The sequence below is a fragment of the Hordeum vulgare genome, chromosome 6H (genome assembly GCF_904849725.1).
Source record: "Hordeum vulgare subsp. vulgare chromosome 6H, MorexV3_pseudomolecules_assembly, whole genome shotgun sequence".
Classification (NCBI taxonomy): domain Eukaryota; kingdom Viridiplantae; phylum Streptophyta; class Magnoliopsida; order Poales; family Poaceae; genus Hordeum; species Hordeum vulgare.
In genome coordinates, this window is record NC_058523.1 from 182437541 (window position 1) to 182462630 (window position 25090).

A 25090-nucleotide genomic window follows, 5' to 3' on the forward strand; every position below is an offset into this window, starting at 1 on the left:
GTGGCTAAGCGAAGCTTTAGGGTCTCAAGGAATTTAGGATGTGGGCGAACAGTTATCATCTTATCTTTAAGCACATTCCTAGATGCCAGTAGTTCGACTGCTAACTTGAGACAACATCACCTCATCTCATCAAGGATATCATCCCACGTGGGTCAACTCCACACTGCTCATGCTAGTCAACTCCGGGTTGAAGGAAGAACTAAACCCAAACGCTACAAGTTTGATGTAGCCCCAAATGCACATGCATTACTATGCAAGGACCTTGGGGAGATATACAGCTACCACGATTGAATTTGAGGCACAACAATCCAATTGTCCACCTAAGTCATTCAATGGACAGGGTACTACACTACTATATTAAGGAAACACGTAGTAGACCAATCCAATATTTTGTTTCCTTCCTATGAATCCGATCAAGTGATCCATCAATCTGATCAATCATTACTAGACCTATCACTCTTACAAATCCAACACGGATGGGTTCTACATAATCTCTTAGAGTCCTCATAACTGACATACTACTGGAAGAATTACGTCGTAGTATATCCACCAACTTCAATAATCATGGCCATCTAATCTCCAAGGCCAAACTACATAGGTTGTAAACCAATATGACAACTCCAAGTATACGCACTCTATATCCACCGAGAAACATGGTATCATGATCGAGATTAACGAGCTAAATCCAATTTACTCCGAACCATGTGGTCTTTGTCATCCTCAATACTCTATTAAGATTACCTATTTAAATCCAAGACTCAAATCCAATAAGATGTCTACCTGATACTCCGAGTTGTTATGGTAAAGGCCTCAATCATGCCAACTACTAGCTAAAGTCATGTATACCACCAAGAATAAAGTTCACGATCATTATCATCCTACTAAATCCAATCTTACTCCAGATTATGAAGATTATGCTAATACCAACTTGTTCCACCAAGTTTACCTACCTTTATAAGGGTCTCATGATCCACCAAAATAGTCTAGCTATATCCTCAAGACATCTATTATCATCACAACAATCTTAGTCTAATGCTCTCATATCGGAGATCGGTCCTCTTATGGCATCAAGGTTACAATGCTAGCTTTAGATGGAAGGATACTTGTTCACGGTGATCACTCGTACCATTAAGAACCCGGTGCTTAGCAGGGTTTATCGGGGACCTACACGTGTTCTGGCGAGTCCGTGTACTAGACACGTGACAAGAAAATTTGAGTCGGAAAGCCTTGTGGAGGTTAGTCTGGTCCAGTGTGGTTTTCCAACCCCGAGGGGAAAAGCACATTCCTACGGGTTGCGTGTGGTTAAGCTTAGCACAGTCAGTGTCTTCAGCGTCAGCCGTCCTTTGAAGCGGATCCTTGGCGCAGCTTGCCTTGCCGTCTTCAGTTGTCGAGAGAAGTGAGAGAAAGAGAGAGAGCACAGAGGGGAGTGTCTAAGGGTTTCAGTGCAATCAAACAAGCGTTGAAAAAAAAAATCAACTCAAACAAGTGCTAAAATAATTTTGAACATCAAAATAAGACAAGTGATATAGCCGGATGCTTATTGCCTAAGCAAAAGCGCGACTCGTATCAAAGCAGAAACAACAAAAACAAACAACACACAACATGGTCCATCTGAACCATTTCACGGAGTCGACTTCGCATAGGGGATTCACGACTCATCCTATCCTAGGTTCTGGGACTCGACAGTCGTGCTTGCTTCTTGCTCCGAAGAGGAGTCCGCTAAGTCTTCTGGACCTTCTCAGGGTGTTGTCATGCCTAATGTTGTCGCTTGCTGAAGCAATTCACTTGAGTTGTAAGGAACTCTGGTTGTCTTCTCGTCTGGGAAATTGCTGACGAAGGTGGTTCTTCATAGCTGTCACTGACAGGGTCTTCTGTTGTCTTCATGATCTTGTCAGCGTCTTCTTGTCTTCTAAGGCTTCGAGGGTCTCAAGGGGACACCTTCATGCACCGATATTTGCAAGACATCATAGAGTTCCGATCTGTCAATCATACTAATTGCGATATCGACACCTAGAGCGGGGGATGAAGAGAACCGTTTTCCTGCTCACTAAGGTGAGGCGGACCAAATGGCAAGGTTCTCATCCACCGGTGGTGGTCGACACAATTACTTATAACTGACAGGGTCTCTCAACTAGTGAGGCAGATCAAGGTTTGCATATATTATTTCCATATTATCGTAGGCGAAAGTGGCATCACTCTGGAATAGTGCCCAGGGTTTCACCATCTTCTAAGCCTCGATGTCCTCGTTCCTCTTAGACGTACTTCTGTTGGTGTCGTCTGGCCGTAGAGTTGTCGTCTCTGTCCTTCAGCACAGGTGTTTGCCTGGAAAGGTTACTTCCTTCCGGGCTGCCCACGAGGATTTCAATTTATCCCGTGGTCAGAAGGGCATAAGGATCTAGCGACCATTAGCAAGTTTTGAAAAAGTAGACGAGGAGTGTCAAGAAACTAAGAGTTGAAGGCTAGAGCATAACCTTCAATTTCTTTGAAGTTTTAGGAGAGTTGAGAAAATATATAAGTTTTGTAAGTATTTTGAAGGATCTGGAAACCAGTTTCATCCTAACTAACGTGCATGCTAACTAAAGGCTTCCTACAGGGAGGATGGCTCTGATACCAGCTCTGTGGGGACCACGATTGGTAAGTCGAGATCGCCGTGCCCAGTGATCCCAAGGATCAATGCTCACTGAACACAAATACTCAATAATAGTGTCTTACATCCATACATACCGTTTGATACAATAAATGACCACTTCGGTCGAGTCTTACATATATAGGGCCTCAAAGGCCTACACTTGAAACTGAACCAATAGCGGAATTATTGGTTGAAAGCGTGAACCCATGACATCAGCCTTAACCTACAGGCATTCTGGCTGGGAAGCATCCTAGCTCGCAAGAACGTCACTGAGTTAATCTTCACCATATCATGTTCTTTGATACATGGTCAATGAAATAACCAGTGGCAAGCCAATGAGTACTTTGAATGTACTCGCAAACAGCCCATGATATGAACATTGAAAGTAAAGGGTAACACTATCATGCATCATTAGTGTAACTCAGCTGGGTGGAAGGGTCATGAATATGGATCAGGTTAAAGAATTACTTTTGAAGAACAAGTTACAGATATTAACATATCTGCTAAGGGCTGAACCATCCGGGTTCACCCTATATGCCTAGTCATCGGATTAGTCATAACCTCAATGTATCAGCTGAGGGTTAAACCATCCGGGTTCACCCTATATGCCAAGTCACGGAACTTTTTCATATTATTATGATTATAACAACACCTTTTTAACACCACACACACACTCACACTTGGTTTATGAGGAAATATCAGGACGTAGTTTAAGCAGGATTACCCAACTGTCCTTGACCGTGGACACGGCTATTCGAATAGTTTACACTCTGCAGAGGTAGTACGCTGAACCCACGAGATCCGGGAAACTTCCGTGTCATCCACGACTCACGGTATATCACATATACGCGAGGTAAGTACCCGATCATCATCTTTCCCCTGACGATACTAGAAAAAGAGGTCCACTCGATTGGTACCCAGCCCACATGTTGTACGTCTTACGAGCACCGACTCTGGACAGTATCAACCATGCGGGGACCAACGGTGTGCCTGGAACTCATAATAATGGCATAGTCGTCCTACCTGGCACGACCCCATCACGAGAGCGACAACAATCACTCCCGCCACTAGTAATGTGGCTCTTTGCTAGTACCCACCAGAGTAATCAACAAAGCCCCGTCCCATAAAGGGGTATCGCGGTTGTACTGGTAAGGTTGGGACGATCGACACATCATAAATCTAATCCCCTTTCCGAAACCATACTCACACAAAAACACCGGTGCATCACTTCACCGAAAGTGATCACTAACTCATCATCACCCTCGGGCATTAGTGGCACCCGACGGGGTTTTCATAAACTCTTTATTTTATGACATCAACATGCTCATGATAATATGCTCTATCTTTACTTGTCAACATGGTAATAGCATGACCCTCAAGGGGTAGGGTCAAGCTCAATGCAATGATCTTACTCTACTAGTCAACATGACAGTAGCATGATCCTCATAAGTGGTAGGGTGAAGCTCATCATGTTTGTGCTCCGAGGAGCCACATGCATAACATCACTATCATGCAAGTGCTTCGATGAAGCCTTCGGTACCATCACACCAATGATGAACCGGCACTGTGATCTCATGCAACGGAAAAGTACTTGCTATTCTAGCATGCATCAATGTATGTGCTCAAGTCATGGTCAAAGGGTTGCTTGCCTTGCTCACGTAAGTCCTCGGGGTCTTCGAGGTCTTCTGCTCCAACTCCGAATACTCCGTCTACGGTCAACTATCGTCGGGAACAACCATAGTAAGCCATATAGCAAGCAGAATAAAAGTGTTCTATAAATAGAAGTTTTGTTTTTCTTGGAGCTCTCTGGTCATAAGAAAAAAAATACCTGAAGCTTCTCACAGGAGATTTGAATCATCAAGAATAGGTGAAAGGAGCAATAGGTGGCCATTGAATAAGCCAACAGAAATCATTCTGTTAAAAATGAGTGGAGGCACCCATTTAACAGAGAATGATTTTAGAAATATTTAGGAAGTGGTTTCACTGGATTTGGAGTTGAAATGAATATTCTAGAGATTTTACAATGAGGAATAAATAACAATAGGAGCTATTTATTTATTGCAACAGAAGTAAGTCACACAAAAATGTTGACCAGGGTTCTAAAAATATAGAAGGATTTTAGAAGGCTCTGGGAGTTTGAATCACTCCATTTGGAGTTGATTTGAATCTGCTAGGAATTTTGAAAGGTGGGATATGTTATATCCAGATTGGGATTTTAAATAAAACACCACAGAAAGTTGAGAGGGAAAAATGTGCAAAGCACTTATTTGGATAGGCCTCATTTTTAGGAGCCTGTAGAAATTTGAATCAATGAAATAGGAGTCAAAATGAATTTATGATGGATTTTATAAGATAGGAATGAAAGGAAAAGGAAAAGGGGCACTTATCCCTCGAGCTATCTAGCGACAGGGGCGGCAGATGAGAAAATGGGCCGGCCTGTTGGCTCGGCCAGGCGCGCAGGGCCACGCAGGAGTCGTATTCCGGGGTTTACGCCGTCGGCGCGAGGAAGACGGCTCCAGGGGAACCCGCCTCCACTTAAGACGGCTGGGCCCAACCCTGGCTCACTGACGAGAGGGCCCCGCGTGCAGGAGCTTCTCCTACCTCCAGTTCGCGCAGAGAGGAGATGCAGGAGGGTATACCATCGTGGGAGGAGCTTCCCCAGGCGGCTGTGGCCACCCCCCGGCGATGTGCCGGTCATCGGCGCACTCAGGGCGGTTAGCCGCACCCGTTCCCCTGCTCAGCACCTGCAGGGAAGGGCTGCATGGGTGCCAGCGACGAGATATACGGGGAGGCCGTCTACCCCTGGTCTTGGCACAAGGAGCGAAGGGAGGGAGATGGAGGAGCTTGGGAGGAGGCCCGGCGACGAGGTGGTCCTCCGGAGGGGGCCCAGGGGCGAGGGAAGACCCCTAGTTAGCCATGCTCGCGCGGCAGCCTCTAGTGGCTTCGGCCATGGCTGCCGAAGAGAGAGGGGAGGAAGAGAAGGCTCGGGAGGAAGAGGGGGAGCTCGGGACGAATCCCAGGAGGAGAGAAGAGATGGTCTGGAGGCTTAGGGCGCTCGGGAGGGAGCCAAAATGGAGAGGGGGAGAGAAGAAAAGCTCGGATGCTCCCTGGAGCTTTCGGTGCATGGCCGCAACGCACCCTTGGAGGAGCTTGGAGGCTAGCTGATGGTGGGGAGCGGTTTGAACGGTCAAAAGCAAGGGCTGAGACATACTGGGACAAGCTGCTTCGCCAAGAAACGGTCGGGAGGATAGAAACTAGGTGCAGAGCACCCGGTTTGCAGGTCAGGGTGCTGGTCACCACGCGCACTCACGCCCATAGGTTCTCAGTAACAAGCCAAAGCTGTCCGGGAGATGGGGCATGCTATGAGGAAGGGGACTCTGGAATTTGGTGGCTAGTGGAGTTGATTTGAATGGCTCTTCACTGCCGCAAAGTTTCTAACAGCAAACTTGGAGCTGATAAAAGTGGGTCTTAGGAGGGGAGCCTTGGGGAGATATTATGTCTGGCAATCTTAGGCATGGAAGGACTACATTACTGCAAGGTTTCAGCCCAAACAAGGGAGGATAGCTACTACTTTCTGTTCAAAGCCATGATTCAACCAGAAATCCATTTGAAGAAGTGTTGCTCATTTTTCCTACATGAGCAGGCCATATCTTGGTTCTAAATGAAGCCTTGGCATATGTTAGATGCTCCGGAAAGAGTTGGGGGCCTTAGGCTAATCAGAAGAATGGAAAGAGAGGTAAAACAGTGCTGCCAAGGGTGAAAATGACAGAAAGTTACAAAGGGTCCTTCCCCAATAATTGACCAGTGAACATGGGAAAGTTACTGGAGGTAAAATATGACTATGTGAGGCTGTGGTAGAAAGTTGAGCTCAAGGGTAAAAGTGGAAGTTGCAAAAGAAGCCAAATTAGTGAGTGCACACAACGTGTTTGATATGTGGTTGGGCCACCAGATGAATTCCAATGGCTATGAAACTTAGCAGGGTCAAACAATAGATGAAAATAGGTTTGCACACCAAATTTGGGATTTTCTGGAGGAGTTTTCCAATGTAGACTTGAAAAACCCTAGAAATGGGTTTGTGCTTAGAACCCTATTCAAATGAATTCCCACAAATCCAATATTTGGTATAGGGTCATTATTTGAGCATTAAGGCATGCACAAAAAGTTTGAGGATAAATGGAGAAACTTTATAATGTAAAGTTTACCAAAGTCAGAAATCAACAGAGAGGGTTTTGAGGGTCTTAGGACAAGTTCCTCTATTCTCCTTGGTGTACCACTTGGTGTGGATGCCTCATTGGAGTACTGGAACATGTCCACTAAATTTGAGCACAATTGGAGCCACTTCACAATGTAGAGTTGCTCAAATTTGATTCTGGACAGATAGGGTTTTAGAGTGATTAGTGGAGTCAAATCAACTTGGATTGAAATGAAACTTGGCAAGATCATCAATAATATCATAGATGACATGCTAGAATTTTACTGGAATTTAGTGAGAATATTTCTTTTAGAAATATTCCAAAAGCTGGAAATAGGCAGGAATGGTTTTGGAGGGGTTTGCCCAATATTTTGAACATGACCATGTGTTGAAACTCATAAATATGGAATAAATGTATCCACTGAGTTTCCCTAAATTCTCTGAAATATTTTGAAGGCAATAAAAATAACTTTCCTTCATAGGAGACCATTTCTGGCCTCACAGAAGGGCTTTTAAATAAAATAATACAATAAATTTTAAATTAATAATATGGTGGTTTTTGAAAGTCATTTTGATAATGGTTTTAAATAAAACAATTGGTGCAAAATAAACTCCCTAATTTGAGGACTTGTAGTACAAACCTCATCTGAGGGGTTTGAAAGTTTAATTCAAAGAAAAGCTTTTTGGTGAAAATAATATTTGGCAAAAATAGATATTTGTCCTAAACACATGGTATGATCATTAGGCACGAGATCATGGAGTAAGGAGGTGATTAGGAGAGTGACATGATCTATTAGGTATCAAACACAATCATGCAAACAAGCAAGGCAAACAATAGTCACTCCAAGCATCACAAGCATTCACAAAAATTTTAATTGGTCCTAAATTTTGAAATAAGTTAGTTAGTCAGGAAAGCCAAAAACTAGGGTGTTACACATAATGACCCTTCTGCCCACACTTGTGACAAGTAACATCTGCTGGCTAATGGTACTGTGTCTGAGGAGGCCCTTGGTTTCGATGCTAGAATCTCTGTTGAACATCTGGGTTGGATGGGTAGGAAGAACCACGGCCAAGAAAATGCTTGAACTGCTGCGAGTGCCGAGGAGGAGGAGGAGACACCCAAAACTTCTGTTACTTCTGAACCACCTGAGTAGAGGAAGAGCTAGAATCTCTGAAGCGCTTCTTAGAATTCTCCACCCTGAGCAAGGCTGCCTCAACCCTGAGAGCTAAGTTGTAGAACTTGTCGAACTCCTCAGGATCATGCAAAGAAAGATCTAACTGCAAATCTTCTTTCAGGCCACCTCTGAACTTATAAATCTTGCTCTTCTGTTCAGGGATATCCTGCAAGGCGTATCTGGATAGCTCGTGGAACTCGACGTTGTACTTGTACATGGAGTTACCACCCTGCTTCAAGCGCGTGAACTTCTCACACATTTCCTCCACGAAGCTGGACGGAATGTAGTGGGATCCGAAGTCACGGCAGAACTCATCCCAAGTGATCACTCTAGCGCCCCTTGAATCCTTCAACTGTTGCCACCAGATAGATGCTTGCCCCTTCAGCTGGAATGTAGCAAATTTGACGAAATCCTCAGGATGAACATTCCTGCACTCAAAATGCTTGTTCATGTCACCGATCCAATCCTCGGCATCAAATGGCTGGTCACAGGAAGTGAAAGTCTTCAGTCGATTCGACAGGAACCAACTCAGATTAGCATACTGAGTGCCACCATGCTGGAAATTGCCTTGCTGCTGATTAGCTCTCTCTTGCAACAACTGTAGCAGCATCTGAGTGTTTGCATTTGTAGCAGCCATCACCGCTTGCCAAGCCTGTGCAGGAGGAGGCGGCGGAGGAGGACTCTCCAGAGGAGGTGGTGGTGGCGGCACATCCTCATGCCGTGGATTCTGACGAGTTGGTGGAGCCATCCTGAAGACACACAACACATTAGCCCACAGAATAAATTGAAGGTATAGCTGAATCAAAATGGCAGGAATATCTCAACAGGAATAAAGCAATTGCACTCGAACAAAATAGTAAGAATGCGTCCTCAAAGTGACGGTCGAAATTTTTTTGATTAAGACCACTTGCAAACAAGTATCAGCTAGAACTGCTCAGAACAAATAGATGATCGAGATTTCAACCGACATCTTCGTGGATAAGATCGCACAGGCTCGAATTTACAGTAGCCATCCTGTGCAAGGTAGTGCACACGACTTACGAAGTATCCCCGAGTCGTAGCGAGCTACAAGGACTCTTTAAGACTCAACGAGAACTGCTGTAAGAAGACCGTGAACAAACATACGCACTGAACATCGAATCCCAACCTCACATCATGCATCTGTAGGAAGATTGTCCTATAAGTTACTACTTGATATCCCACCTATGAATTCCCGGAAAATGTGGTCATGCACTCTGGTACACGGATACAAGGAGTAATATCACAGAACTCCTATACGAACCCGTCACCTGTATCACATCCGTCAACACACAACCAGAATCTTGGACCTTCATCTATAACAGACCCTCGTGATCACAACGATACATAATATGGCAGTACTCCCGAACAATCTGCACCAGTACTGGGGACATCGGGGTTATCTCGACACTACTAGTATTGAAGCAATAACGAACATCCTTCGTTCTTAGATACTCAGAAATCTAAGAATCCCCACGATGTGCGCAAGAATCCCCTGGAGCTCAAGTCCCCGGAAGAAATCAAGGCAGACAGGAGGCACCAAGACAGAACTCCGTCACATCGAAATTATATAGATTTCACAAATACCCGCGTGATCCTAAAAAAATTTGAGCGAGAAGAGTAGTAGAATTAAGATTTCCTACGTCGGGAACCTCACCAGTGCATGGAAGAGGAAAAAATAATCCTACTCTCTGATATAACTAACACTCAAAACTTTTTACTAGACTCGACTTGGCCATGTACGATCACACAAAGGCTGCTATGGTCGTAAGGCTCTGATTACCAACTTGTAACGACTAAGACGCGGTCCTTTCCGATTTGGGGAATGAGGCCCCGAATTGGAAAGAAGCGCATCTAAGCGTTTCGCAAGCACGGTAACATAACACATACATAATAATAGTAGAATGACAATAAGGTATTCAATTGCCATCTCATAAATATATCAGAGTTACATCACGCACCCAAACAAGGTAGTTCCGCTACGGACTACAAAACATTAGAAATGACTATCCTACCCTGCATGCTTGCCCATGATCACGACCACACCTCAGTCTTCTGGATAGTTCACGTAGAGGTGGTCGTTCTCCTCATCGTACTGCCACGCCAGCTGCGTGCCGTCGGGATCACCTGTCTCGGGGGTACCTGAACCTGTTGGTGTTGTGAAGGAATCTGTGAGCCACGGGGACTCGACAATCTATGACCTCAGTGCATGAACTAGTCAAGTTTTTAGGTAAGGAAGGTGAAGTGTTTAGGTTGCAGCATCCTAAGCATAATATGGTGGCTAACTTACGTCGAACATGTATTGAAAGTGGTCTGTTCTATCGATCGATGATTAGCTGATCACTAAGTGATCATGAACACCTACTTACGTCAATCATAACCCCACCGTGTTCCCGATCGAAGAGAGGTCTTCCAAGGGGACAGTCACGGTTACGCACACAGTTGGCAATTTTATTAGAGTTATGTTTAAGTTATCTATAACCGGATGTTAACAAATATTCCAAGTTGCCACATAACCACGGGCACGGCTTTCTGAAAGATTAAACCCTACAGGGGTGCTCCAACTAGTCCATCACAAACGGTCATGGGAGGCAAAGAAATCCTCTATCACGAATCTCGTAATCTCTTCGGATTCCTTAGAGGAAACCCTCAACTCTGGGGAGAACCAAAGCTTCACCGGGATTCCTATACGCAACATATATCGCTAAGGTAAGACAAGACTAGTAGGACCTCCCGACGTGTCCACGACCCTGATAAGAGTCGCGTATCTCAGTCTCAAGACACGCGGGATAAGCGAAGCGTACAGTTGCCAGAGAAATCTCCCGAGTTGCCCCGGGATAGCCACGCACGATGCTCTAGTTTGGACCAACACTCATGAGGAGCACTGGCCCGGGTTGTTGATTAAATTCCTCGGGTAGGCCATTCCCTATGCAGATTATTAAGTGATTAGCAAATTAACACCAATGTTGGGTCCTGCCGGACAAGTCTTAGCACTACGCGATTTATCGAGGGGGTCCCCATAACAACCCCGAATGTGTTAGGAGCGATCATTTTGGAATCAAACACCCGTAGCCAGTAACTATGGCGGCAATAATGGAACTAAACACCCGGCAAAAGGCTGGGCCTTCTGTTATTTACCAAGTATGTAGGTGCATTAATTAAATAACAGATTTAACATAATGATATCAACTCATGTTATCACATTAGACAAAGCACCTACAACTAGCAACGCTAACATGAGTAGCTGAGCAAAGCCTACTTAGCCATTAAAGATTTGCTAGGAGGGGAAAGTGTTTGGGTTTCATGGAAATATTCAGGAGGCAATTAGTTTAGTGGTAGGCAGCGAATATATGACGAAGAAATGTAATCTAGCATAACAAGTCTAGGGATGGAATCAAGGTCATATCATCTTGCCTGTGACGTCCTCAGCTTGGAAGTGCTCTTGTTCGTCCTGCCCGTACTCTCCCGGATCCACGTACTCGTTCTCCGATACCGGTGATACCCAACATAAAAATAGTATCCAATGAACAACAACACCTCAAGATGCAACAAGCACATGATGCATGAGATGAATATGAACATGCATCTCTATTCTACTCACTAGCACAAGCATTAAAAGTAAATACAAGTTCCTGGACAGAACTTAACTCTAAGCTATCTTGACAGGCATGAGGATGATATGAACAGATGCGTCACGTGAAAACGATGCAAAAAAATATAAAGAATGTAACGATCGGAGTTACGGATCAACGGGGAACAACAAAACAAGAAAATGACGTCCTACGTATAAAAATCATCACTACACACACCAATGGCATACTTATGGTATTTCCAGGTTGCCAAGACATAAAACAAACCAACATAGATGGGGTGGTGCAAGCAATATCACCACACCATCATCTATGCACTCACAAGCATCAAAACATCAAAACTATACAATCTGCCATAAACAGCATCATAGCCTTTTGAGAGCTACATGCAAAGCACCTACAGCCACCCAAACATACCAAATAAGATATGTGGCAGAAGCTATCGAAGATTAATACAAGCACAAGCAAAAAGATAATGCAAAGGGGTTTCACACAGAAAGTTGCGCAACTGCTAACTTGGCCAAAAATATCAGATTTGAGGGACTTTGTGAAAATTCCAGATTCTCACTAGCTGTTTATGCTCTGAAGCATTTTGACAGCACCCAAATCAATATCTACATGACTCCAAATGGAATGAACATTTACAGAGAGCTAGACAAATACAAAAGCTACAACTTTCCAGTTGATAGCTAAGGCTGATTCACAACACATGGACCTCTACAAGCACAACAACAGGAGAAGAAAATATAAGCAGATTCTCAGACTTAGTGAAAATCACAGACTTTCACTAAACCGTAATTTCAGCCACATGCCTACTTTGACTACGCACAACTTGCACACATGATCTACTAAGCATGAAACAAAACCAACATGCCATAGAGGGGGTCACACTCTAATGCCACAACAAGGAATCAACCTCTTGGGCTCACCACATCTCATGGTACCAAGCTCCAAACATAGAACAAATCTGAAATAAGTTATCTCCAGATAATGATCAAAAAGCAAAAACTAACTTCACCAATGGATTGCTAGGATGATTCTACCCCAAAAACATATATAATACATAGGCACTTGCATGAATAATTGGGCACAAACTAGGAAAGAAAATCTACATGGATTCACATATAGTGAATAGTGCATCATCACATGTGCTATTTACTAGAACAACACCTACACAAGCACTTGCACACTCTCACAAGTCCAATAGTGACATGAGGGCTTAGACCTCATGTGGGTGTGTCATAGCACATCACCATGCCCACACACATACAACAAGCACAAGCATCACAATCACCTACATATGCTAATGAGGACACACACACTAGATGACACCACATCATCTATACCCTACACATATAACCATGCTCATGAGCTCACCAAGGCACTCCATGCTTTGGGCATGTGTGAGGACACACACACACCACACACACAACACAAGAGCACCTACATATCACATCCACAAGGTATGTGGGGGAAACCACACACACATATTCACCACACTTGCATGCACTAGTGCATCATCATCACCATGAGGATGAGCAGCTCACACACATGCACCACACTAGGCTAGTACAAAACAGACAAGTTAACCACACTCACAAACATGCATATATGGTAGAAGATCCACACATACACTACTCTACCTTACAAATACCTTCACATCCAACATATATACATGTTAGCATAACATAGGAACAACTAACCTAGAGGCCACATGGTGTTTGAGGGGACATAAAATAACCCCCATGGTGTAAAGCACACCACAGCAACAACTACATCAAGCCAAAGGAAAATAGCACAAAATGCAAAAGAAAATAAAAAGGTTGGGGGTAGGTTTCGAACCCTGGATCCCCTGGTTCAAGCCACACACCCAAACCACTCTGCTAACATGCACTAGCTCGACACGGGAGGAAAGCTAAGCAGGTAAAAGGGGGCTGGCTGCACGGGAATCGACCCCACGATCAGCTGACCAACATCCAGACACTACACCACCACTCTATGCTACGATATCTGACAGAGAGGAGGTGACCAACTAGGTATTCTACCAGGGCAACGTGCTCTGCTCTGCCCAGCGAGACATCGACACAGAAGTCGCCAGAGATGGCACTACTCTACTGCTGCTACTACGTGAGGGGGAGATCTATCACGCCACTCCTATTCGAAGGGGGGCCCTGCTCTACTACTGCCCAAACCGAGCACACCCACATAATACAACATACAGGCTATGCCGTTCTCCTCTCGGGACAGAGGAGCACGGCGGCGATCCCTACTGCACACTACCGAGGGGAGAGGGAGGAGGAATCACTAGCTCACATAGGGAAGGAGGAGGGGGCACCGATCAGAGGAGGAGGCAGGCTGGAGAGGAGCTAACGCGATCTGATGAAGCCTGGAGACGTCCAGGAAGCAGAGCCGAAGAAGACCGACGTAAGGGAAGAAGACCGATGGGTGCAGGCCGTAGACGAGCTCCTTCCCGTCGGTGAGGTCGCTCCCCGCCCTCACCGAGGACGGGAATGGGGCGCGGTCACCTCTCCCGAGTCCTTGGACATGGTGGACAGCGCCGGAGATGACGGAGGCGCGGAGGACGTCGCGGTGCTCTTCTCTCTCTCTCTCTCTCTCTCTCTCTCTCTCTCTCTCTCTCTCTCTCTCTCTGCAACCTATCTACAGAGCCCTACCTGAGGGGGAAGGAGAGATGGAGGGAGATGGAGAGAGGTGGCGGCGGCACAAAGAGAAGACGCAGAACCCTAGGAGAAGGGGGGCACAGACGCCAATGCTTTATGGGGCCTCTGATGAGACGGCGCCGTGATCTCTCGTGCTCTCTCTCGGGACCCTGACGGAAAGCAGCGCAGGGAGGGGGACGCCGTTTGAAGAAGAAGAGGGACGCGCTAACTGGGCTGCTGCGCGAGAAGAGAGGGTAAGATGGGCCTGCTAGTGGGAGGGAGCCCACTAGTAGCGCCAGATAGAAGGAAAATAATTCCCTGGGGTTTATCCAATTACAAACAACACTAGAAAACAAATAAAAGCACAGGCTAAACTATAGATGCTAAAAATAAAACCAGCACACCCCTGGTCATAAGAAATTATGACCTATTTGAAAAAAATAGAAAAGGAATTTTAGGAGCAACTAAATATTTACAAAACAGAATATGTTTGCTCTATTTTGTGAATATTCACACCTTTTAAACTTGGTTCAAAACAACAACTTCACCACTTCAAATCGACCACAAAAATATCCTAAACCATGGGCATTTATAAAACAGAGAAGGAGCAAAAGAATATTTGGGCTTGAGGTAAAAGAGAGGTAGATGGTTTTGAAACTCTAGTGCAAAGCAACTTAGATACTCCCTACTACAAGCAACACCCACTTCATACATAGCATCAACACATCACACCACATGTCATCACACCATCACATAAGATCACAAGGCATCAAACACAATACATGGAAGAATGGGATGCATGCATGCAAAGGAAGAACAATGCAAGTTGACACATAAATCATAACACACAGAAGCTCTCGTATCAATGACAAGTTGGACCCACATGGAGAAGGTTCCAAAAAGGGAAAGATACACTCTTGGGGCATTACAGGCATATTGAAAGGTGTTGCCGATGCACGAAAGTTTGGATCCATAAGTTGCATGTAGCGATTATGTAAATTCCAAGCTTCTCCAAATGAATAACTAGTCGGCCTTTGCTCATTGGGGCTAGCCGACATTACGTGTCCATTGAAAGATCTAGCAACACCAACATGATGGCTATATGCATCTGTGGAATTGATGATACATGTTACCTCATAGATTGTAGCCGCTTGATGACGCTCTCATCATAGCAAGAACAAGCTGGAGACCGTTCGAAGCTTTGTTCCCCAATGGAGTCGCCAAAAAATGTGTTTCCACATGAACACGTCACCATGTACCTCACTTTCTAGCCAATTTTTGTTTTGATTTGACTAAATTTCGAAAATTCCCACAAAAATAGTCCTGCCAAAATTTCTTGAATTCATTGTATTTGAAGAGATTTTGTTTATTTGGATCCATGGATTTCGTTGTGGACAAGTGGATTCAGCTTTTCCCCACCATCCCCGTCATTTTCACCCCCACATCGCCAGCTTTTTTGTGTTCATCACAGTTAGCCCCGTATTCATCCGCCACTTAGGGCAGTCCGCAGGCTCCGGACGACTGAGCCCTCCCGAACGTCCAAACATCATCGGGTGTCCGAGCCCTGTCGAACGACCGAGCCATCCCAGACATCCCGATAACTCTGTCCTAGCTGAATTTTCCCTGCGAATTTTTATGTTTCTACACCATTTCCCTTCCGCATTTGTCACCACCATTTTTTCCGCAACCAATTTGCATTTGAGATTTTGAGTCTCGAGCCCCACCAGTTCCTAAGGTGTTTTGGCTAATTAGGAGTGCTTCTAAACCGACATCGCTGCTCATCATCGCTCCGGATCGCCACCAATTGACTCTTCATTAGCGCTTCACCGTAAGCAAGGATGGTAACCACGACGAGACTCTTGTCATATACCCTTGCCATTGCATTGTTACCCCGAGCCTATTTGCGTAACTTGCTTATCGAGACTAGCCATTGAGTATTGCGGGTTGTGCTACTTGTGCACGTTAGTGATACATACGCCACATAGCTTCAATTGCATGTAAACACCATAAGAATCATATTGTGGTGTCATATTTGTATCTCTTGTGTCTAGATAGTACCCGCATACATAATTGCTATCTTCGTATGCACGTCCCGCATAGTGACCATAAAAATATCATCGACAAAAGAAAGAGAAGCAAATCTTTTAAGCAAGTGCAAAGAGAAAAACCTATAGCACCTCACAATTGCGTAACATATTGATATCACATCATATCATACTTGATCATCTTGGATCACTTGAGCGAGTGACATCGTGCCTCATACATATAGCAAAAGTCGAGAATAGGAAGACAACATGTTTTGTTTCTTATACATTGTGCACAAGTTCGTATCACGCCCATTCGAGCAATTGTGCTAGTGTCTCTCTAGTCTTGTGCAACACGAGTGTCTTCCGTGGATACCACATTTTATGCTCATTCTTTGGTTTCACAACCCCACTTTTGTATCCGTGTGTGCATTTTCGTCTATACTCATTGTTGTTGATCTAGCTTTTCTTACTTGCAAATTTGGAAATTTCTTTCAACATTATTGAATCTTATCTTAGGATTGCTTGAATTTTCTGCCACCATCCTAACAAAGCTACCCCATAAGCCTTATTTGTTAGGTGTGAGAAGGACGATTTCCGGTACCAATTCCACTATTTCCATACTTGCACATTGAGTGATCTTGATCCATTTTTAACATTTGGAACGGTGATTTCTATTGTATTCTCATTCTTCCACTTATATCTACTTGAGTGTTATGGATAGTACTAATAACCCACAAGTATAGGGGATCAATCGTAGTGCTTTCAATAAATAAGAGTGTCGAACCCAATGAGGAGTAGAAGGAAATGATAAGCAGTTTTCAGCAAGGTATTCTCTGCAAGTGTTATAAGTAACAATGATAGATAGTTCTGTAGCAAGGTAATTTGTAACAAGTGACAAGTAACAATAGTAGCAAAGGTGCAGAAATGTAGCCTAATCCTTTTTATAGCAAAGGACACGCCTGAAAGATCTCTTATGTAAAGCAAGCGCTCCCAAGGACACATGGGAATTTATGTCTAGTCCTGTTCATCATATTAAGTTGATTCACGTTCGCTACTTTGATGATTTGATACATGGGTGGACTGGCGCTAAGGTGTTGTCCTTACTTGAACTAAAAACCCACTTATGATTAATCACTCTCGCAAGCATCCGCAACTACGAAAGAAGAATTAAGATAAATCTAACGATAGCATGAAACATGTGGATCCAAATCAACCCCTTATGAAGCAACACATAAACTGATGTTTAAGATTTTGTCACTCTGGCAACCCATCATCTACTTTTTACTCCACAATGACTTCCTTTAGGCCCATAACATGGTGATGTGTCATGTAGTCAACGTTCACATGCCACCACTAAAGCAAGTAACAACATACATATCATCAAAATATCAAATGAATGCCAACTTTATATGATTACTTATAACCAATCTTCTCCCATGTCCTCAGGAACAATAGTAACTACTCACACATCATTAACATGTTCAACATCAGTGGTGTAACAAATATGATTAAGGATATGAACATTATGTATTCCACCAAGTAATCCAACTAGCATTAACTACAAGATGTAATTCACACAACTAGCAACCCATAGGTACCAATCTGAGGTTTTGAGACAAAGATTGAATACACGAGATGAACTAGGGTTGGAGATGATATGGTACTCGTGAATATGTTGATGAATATTAGTCCTCCCACAATGGAGGAAGCGTTGGCGATGACAATGGCTTTGATTTCCCCCTCCATAAAGGAATTCCTACGGCAGAATCGCTCTACCGGAAACTAAAAGGGCATCTTCCCAGGTTTCCGCCTCAAGACGGTGGAGCTTCATCCCAAAAGTTATATATTGATTTTTTTCTAGGGTAAAACACACCATATAGGAGAAGAGGGTCGTCGGAGGACCAACAGGGGCCTCACAAGCCATCAGGACGCGGCCTAGGGGGCTCCCTATTGGCTTGTGCTCACGTGGCTGCCCCTCTGTGTTGTATTTTTGGCCCAATAATACTTATATATTCCAGAAAAATTCTTCGTGAAGTTTCAGGTCATTTGGAGCAAATTGATTTTCTACCTTTTTCTCGGTTTCTCGGTCGAGAATTCCATTTTTTTAGATACTTCCTTTTCGTAATGTACCTTGCATATTCAGGGAGAAAAGACATAAGAACTACATAATAACAGGGGATAATGGACAATAATGAGACAAATATCAATATAGAGACATGATGCAAAATGGACGTATCAACTCCTCCAAGCTTAGACCTCACTTACCCTCAAGCGAAAGCCGAGCTCGAGAATAATGGCCACATGATTTGAGAGGAAGAAGTCAATGAAACTAAAATAAGGACCTGAGAGCATCATGAATATTATCATAGAAGCAACTATTTTATCATATATCTTCTCATAAACAAGTAACGATCCATTCACAAATATTGGAGTATGAATCATAAACTTTGTGGACAACCAACAAACCATGTTCTTAGTCGTTGTGATGATCATAATTCAACATATTTCAGAGAAGAGTCTATGTAAGAGCTTTCTTATTGGCAAGTTCACATACTCAACTATCATTTATTCTTCTATGATTGCTGATACTCAAGTCATATTTTTGGAGCTCAAATTTTGATAGGACACATAGGAAGATAGGGGCTTAGAAGATTCGCCACCCAACTCATTTATCTCAAGGATAATGTCAAGAATAAGAAATGATGATAATCAGCATTCACTTCGATATATAAATCTGAATCTTCCCTCAGCACACGATGCTTGCCACTATAGAATTAATAGGTAGAAACAAGAATGAAATTAGTGACTCGTGCACAAGAGTGAAATTTAAATATAAAAGATAGGCTCTTCGCAGAGGGAAGCATAGGTCATCATGCACTTTTAGGTTTTTCAATATGCAAACTCTTAATGCAAATGAACGTCACTTTATATTGCCCCTTACTATAGCAAACTTTATTATGCGGTATGTCGCTTTTATTCATTTGCCATCACAAGATTGTACAAAGTTTATTTTCCCTTGCAATAAAAGATTGTACATATTTAGGAGCAACTTTATATTGCCTGGTGCACCGATGAAAACTTACTTGAAGGATCTTAATCAATCCATGGGTATGTATGGTGGACTATTGATACGCCCCAAACGTATCTATAATTTCTGCTTGTTCCATGATCTTTTGGGTGACATATTTATATGTTTTGCTACACTTTTATATCATTTTACACATATTTGGACTAACCTACTAACTCAGTGCACCAGTGCCCATTTATGTCTGCTGATGTCTATTTTGCACGGGCTTTTACCCAATTTTTCGAAGCCCGAAAAATCCTGAGAAAAATATATAAAAAATCAGCATACCGTAAGCTTCCAAATCACAAAAGATGGGCCAAAGGGGGGCCGGGGGCCGCCTAGGAGACCTATGGGTGCGGCCTACCCCCTGGCCGCGCCAAGAGGCCGCCTGGGTTGGTCCCACCTCCTCCGGTTCCTTCCTTTCGCCTATGTTTACTCCTTGACGAGGAAAACCCTATACGGGATCCAGAATCGCGAATTTCTCCATCGTTCCGCCGCCGCAGCGCTTCCGAGATCGGGAGCGTTAGGAGACCTCTTCCCTACACCCTATCGAGGGGAGGATTGACCTTCGGGAACTTCACCACCGCCATGGATGGTTCCCGGACCTGCCGTGAGTAGTCCTCCTTGGACCATGGGTCCATGACCAGTAGCTATGTGATGTCTTCTCTCCAATGTTGTGCTTCAATGGTTAGTCCTTGTGAGTTGCCTGATACGTCCATTTTGCATCATGTTTTCATGTTGATATTTATCGCTTCTTGGGCTGTTATTTCTCTTCACGGTACAATACTTATGCCTTTTCTCTCTTATTTTGCAAGGTTTACATTAAGAGGGAGAATGCCGGCAGCTGGAATTCTGGCCTGAAAAAGGAGCAAAGTTGAGATACCTATTCTGCACAACTCCAAATGCCGTAAAAATCAACGAGGATTTTTCCGGATTTATAAAAAATACTGGGCCGAAGAAGTGCCTGAGGGGCGCGAGCAGGTGGCCACAAGCCTGCTAGGCGCAGCCACCCCCTGGCGGCGCCTAGGGGGCTTGTGGGCACCCAGCTGGCCCTCTAGCCCCCCTCTTCTGCTATATGAACGGTTTCGTCCAGGAAAAAAAATCAAGAGGAGGCTTTTTCATCGATTCGCCACCGCCACGAGGCGGAACTTGAACAGAACCAATCTAGAGCTCCGGTAGGACGATCCTGCCGGGGAAACTTCCCTGCCGGAGGTGGAAATCGTCGCCATCGTCATCACCAACACTCCTGTCATCGGAGGGGACTCGTCACCATCAACATCTTCATCAGCACCATCTCATCTCCAAACCCTAGTTCATCACTCGTAACCAATCTCCGTCTCTCGACTCCGATTGGTACTTGTAAGGTTGCTAGTAGTGTTAATTACTCTTTGTAGTTCATGCTAGTTGGATTACTTCGTGGAAGAGTTTATGTTCATATCCTTGATGCTACTCATTACCTCTCTGGTCATGAATATGATTATGCTTTGTGAGTAGTTACTTTTGTTCCTGAGGACCTGGGATAAGTCATGCTAATAGTAGTCATGTGAATTTGGTATTCGTTCAATATTTTGATCTGTTGTATGTTGTTTTTCCTCTAGTGGTGTTATGTGAACGTCGAATACATAACACTTCACCATTATTTGGGCCTAGAGGAAGGCATTGGGAAGTAGTAAGTAGATGATGGGTTGCTAGAGTAACAGAAGCTTAAACCCCAGTTTATGCGTTGCTTCGTAAGGGGCTGATTTGGATCCACTAGTTTAATGCTATGGTTGGACTTTGTCTTAGTTCTTGCTTCGTAGTTGCGGATGCTTGCGAGAGGGGTTAATCATAAGTGGGATGCTTGTCCAAGTAAGGGCAGTACCCAAGCACCGGTCCACCCACATATCAAACTATCAAAGTAACGAACGCGAATCATATGAACATGATGAAAACAAGCATGACAGAAATTCCCTCTGTCCTCTGGAGCGTTTTTCCTCCTATAAGACATTGTCCATGCTTGTCCCTTGCTACAAAAGGGATTGGGCCACTTTGCTGCACCGTTGCTACTTTTGTTACTTGTTTCTTGCCACGAATCATCCCACCACACAATCACTTGTTACCGATAATTTCAGTGCTTGCAGATACTTCCTTGCTGAAAACCACTTGTCAGATCCATCTGCTCCTCATTGGGTTCGACACTCTTACTTATCGAAAGGACTACGATTGATCCAATATACTTTTGGGTCATCAAGACTCTTTTCCAGCGCTATTTCCGGGGAGTGAAGCGCCTTTGGTAAGTGGAACTTGGTAAGGAAACATTCATATAGTGTGCTGAAATTTATTGTCACTTGTCACTATTGATACTAATCCTTTGAGGGGCTTGTTCGGGGTATCTTCACCTCGAACGGAAGCACAAAGAGTTGATCCTCAACCTTCTACACCTACTGAAAATATTTGCTTTGAATTTCCTTCGGGTATGCTTGAGAAACTACTGGCTAATCCTTTTACACGAGATGGAACATCACATCCAGACTTGCATCTAATCTATGTAGATGAAGTTTGTGGTTTATTTAAGCTTGCAGGTTTGCCCGAGGATGAGGTCAAGAAGAAGGTCTTTCTTTTATCTTTGAAGGATAAGGCGTTGACATGGTATAGGCTATGTGATGATACTGGATCATGGGACTACAATCGAGAAAGCATCGCTCAAGCTTGGCGAAGGCTTAAATCAATCTTATATTCATGCCACAATCATGAGCTCTCGAGAGAAATTATCATTCAGAACTTCTATGCTCGGCTTTCTCATGATGATCGCACCATGCTTGACACTTCTTGTACTGGTTCTTTTATGAAGAGAGATATTGACTTCAGATGGAATTTACTGAAGAGAATTAAACGCAACTCTGAAGATTGGGAGCTTGAAGAAGGTAAGGAGTCAGGTATGTATTTCAAGTTTGATTGCGTTAAATCCTTTGTTGAAACAAATACTTTTTGTGACTTTAGTGCTAAGTATGGACTTGACTCTGAGATAGTATCTTCACTTTGTGAATCTTTTGCTGTTCATATTGTTCTCCCCAAAGAGAAGTGGTTTAAATATCATCCTCCTTTAGAAGTCAATGTAGTTAAACCAATCGAATTGAAGAGAAAGTCCTTGCCTATAATGATCCTGTTGTTCCCTGTGCTTACATTGAGAAACCACCTTTCCCAGTTAGGATAAAGGATCATTCTAAAGCTTCAACTGTAATACGTAGAGGCTACATTCGAACACCTACACCCCTTGAGAAAATTAGAGTTGAACCTAGTATTGCTATTATCAAAGATCTTCTGTCAGACGATGTTGAGGGACATCTGTGAAGATGCTGCTATAATTGCTAAACCTCACGCTAGAGAGAAACATAGGCCTGTTGTTGGCACGCGTGTTGTTTCTGTTAAGATCGTAGATTATTGTTATCATGGTTTATGTGACGTGGGTGCTAGTCTTAGTGCAATACCTCAATCCTTATATGATGAAATTAAAGACGAGATTGCACCTGTTGAGATAGAACCTATTGATGTCACTATTCAGCTTGCCAATAGAGATACTATCTGCCCTATGGGAATTGTTAGGGATGTTGAAGTCTTGTGTGGTAAAACGAAGTATCCTGCTGATTTCCTCGTTCTTGCTACCACTCAAGATAGTTTTTTTCCCATCATATTTGGCAGACCCTTCCTCAATACCGTCTATGCTCATATTGGCTATGAGAAGCAAACTGTCACTGTTGGCTTTGAAGGTGTGTCACATGAGTTCAATTTCTCCAAGTTTGGTAGACAACCTCATCAAAAAGAGTTGCCTAGTAGGGATGAAACTATTGCTTTATCTTGTATTGTCGTACCTCCTACTGATCCCATAGAGCAATACTTGCTTGAGCATGAAAATGATATGCACATGGATGAAAGGGATGAAATAGATAGAGTTGTCTTAGAACAATATCCTATCCTTAAGAATACTTGCTTGTTGAACTGCTTGGGATCCACCCCCACCAAAGGGTGATCCTGTGTTCGAGCTTAAACAGTTGCGTGATACTCTTAAGTATGCTTATCTGGATGAAAAAGAGATATATCCTGTTATTATTAGTGCTAGCCTCTCAGATCATGAAGAAAAGAAGTTACTAAAAACTCTGAGGAAGCACTGTGCTGCTATTGGATATACTCTTGATGATCTTAAGGGCATTAGTCCCACTCTATGCCAGCACAAGATCAAAACTGATCCTAATTCCAAACCAGTTGCTGATCATCAAAGGAGATTAAATCCTAAGATGAAAGAAGTAGTAAGAAAAGAAATACTAAAGCTCCTGGAAGCAGGTATTATCTATCCTGTTGCTCATAGCGATTGGGTGAGTCTGGTGCATTGCGTCCCTAAGAAGGGAGGCATTACCGTTGTCCCTAATGATAAGGATGAATTGATCCCACAGAGGATTATTACTGGCTATAGGATGGTGATCGATTTTAGGAAATTCAATAAAGCCACTAGGAAAGATCATTACCCTTTGCCTTTTATCGACCAAATGCTAGAAAGACTGTCTAAACACACACACTTCTGCTTTCTAGACGGTTATTCTGGTTTCTCCCAAATACCAGTTGCACAAGCTGATCAGGAGAAAACCACTTTCACCTGCCCTTTCGGTACCTTTGCTTATAGACGTATGCCTTTTGGCTTATGTAATGCACCTGCTAGCTTTCAAAGATGCATGATGGCTATATTCTCTGACTTAGGATCGACAAAACCTTCTGGTTGTATCACATACAATGTTTGCTCATGGCAACCGTCGAGGAAACAATGTTTTGACATCCTATGTGCAATATTTCAAAAATAATGCAACAACTACTAACATAATTCTAACAGACTTTTAGCATCGCTACAAGTGAGAAAGTCTCACCATAGTCAACTGTTTGATCATGTCGGAATCATCTTTGCGACAAGTCGAGCTTTTCTTAATAGTGACTTATCACCATCGTCATCTGTCTTCCTTTTAAAGATCCATCTTTACTTAATAGTCCTACGACCTTCAAGTAGTTCTTCCAAAGTCTACACTTTGTTTTCATACATGGATCCTCTCTCAGATTTCATGGCCTCCAGCCATTTGTCGGAATCCGGGCCCACCATCGCTTCTCCACAGCTCGTAGGTTCATTATTGTTCAACAACATGACCTCCAAGACAGGGTTACCATACCACTCTGTAGTAGTACGTGACCTTGTCGACCTACGAGGTTTGTAGTAACTTGATCCGAAGCTCAATGATCACCATCATCAGCTTCCACTTCAATTGGTGTAGGCGCCACAGGAACAACTTCCTGTGCCTTGCTACACACTAGTTGAAGTGATGGTTCAGTAACCTCATCAAGTTCTATCACCCTCCCACTCAATTTTTTCGAGAGAAACCGTTCCTCAAGAAAGAACCCGTTTCAAGAAACAAACACTTTGCTTCCGGATCTGAGATAGGAGATGTATCCAACTGTTTTGGATATCTTATGAAGATGCATTTATCCGCTTTGGGTTCGAGCTTATCAGACTGAAACTTCTTCACATAAGCATCGCAGCTCCAAACTTTCAAGAAACGACAGCTTAGATTTCTCTAAACCTTAGTCTATACTGTGTCATCTCAACGAAAATACGCGGTGCCCTATTTAATGTGAATGTGGTTGTCTCTAATGCATAACCCATAAACGATAGTGGTAATTCGATAAGAGACATCATAGTATGCACCATATCAAATAGGGCA